Below are 1,298 nucleotides of genomic sequence, written 5' to 3'. Positions count from 1 at the left end.
AATAGGAAGAGAAAAATAAAACCACTGAGAAAATTGTCCAAGATTTGTTGGAGGAGAACATCCCTGATATGATGAAAGACAAGAATATATCCATTCAGGAAGTCCAACGAACCCCAAATAGGATAGACTCCAAAAGAAAATCACCAAGACACATCATCATCAGACTCATCAAAACCAAAGACAAAGACAGAATCCTGAAAGCAGCACAGGAAAAACAAAAACTTACTTACAAAGGACAGCCAGTAAGAATAAGCTCTGATATCTCAGCAGAAACCATTCAAGTGAGAAGGAAATGGGATGGTATATATAAAACCCTGAAAGAGAAAAATTTTCAACCAAGAATTATATAACTGGCAAAATTGTCCCTCAAATATGATGGTGAAAATAGGAGATTTCCAGATAAGCAGAAACTAAGGGAATTTGTGAAAACCAGACCAACCTTACATGAGATGCTAAAGGGAGTCCTTTGATCGGAGAAACAAAAATAGTAAATAACAACTGACCATTAATACACAAGATGACATAACCCAGGAACCACAGTTATGGACATATCCAAAGTAAAATGAGCTTACAAGATTGTAACCAGGGAACCAGAGACATCAGTTGGCAAGTGAGGACAATTACAATAAAAAAGAGGGAAAATACTGTGTATTTACAGGACTTCTAAATGGTGAGGAAGTCTAGAGAGTTGCAAGATAGAATGGACTGTTCTAAATGTGGAGAGAAAATTATAAATCAAAGGGTAACCTCAAAGAAAAATGATAAACCCTCACATCACAATAAAAAAAAAGCACAAGCACAAATATTCAGCATTTACTAAAAGAACAGCAACAAAGGAAATGATAACACGATACATAAACATAACGAGCTCAGCACAGAAAATAATATAGAACAAAGAAACCAGAGACACCATCAAAAAACACATAACAAAATGACAGCAACCGATTCATACATGCCAATAATTACACTGAATGTTAATGGATTAAATGCACCACTCAAGATACAGTGAGATGCAGATTGGATAAGAAAACAAAACTCATCATATGCTGCCTATAAGAGACACACCTTAGAGATAAAGACAAAAATAGACTAAAAATCAAAGGTTGGAAAAGGTATATTAAGCAAATGTTAACAGTAAGAGAGCAGGAGTGGCAATATTAATTTCTGATCAAATTGACTTTAAGACAAAAACCACCATACAAGACAAGGAAGGACATTATATAATGATTAAAGTGTCAATTGAACATGAAGATATATCCATAATAAATATCTATGGACCCAATGAAAGAGCCCCAGAA

The sequence above is a fragment of the Orycteropus afer genome, unplaced genomic scaffold (assembly GCF_000298275.1).
Source record: "Orycteropus afer afer isolate SDZICR_OR568_19922 unplaced genomic scaffold, OryAfe1.0 scaffold00141, whole genome shotgun sequence".
In the NCBI taxonomy this organism is placed as follows: domain Eukaryota; kingdom Metazoa; phylum Chordata; class Mammalia; order Tubulidentata; family Orycteropodidae; genus Orycteropus; species Orycteropus afer.
This window is presented reverse-complemented; position numbering follows the sequence as displayed.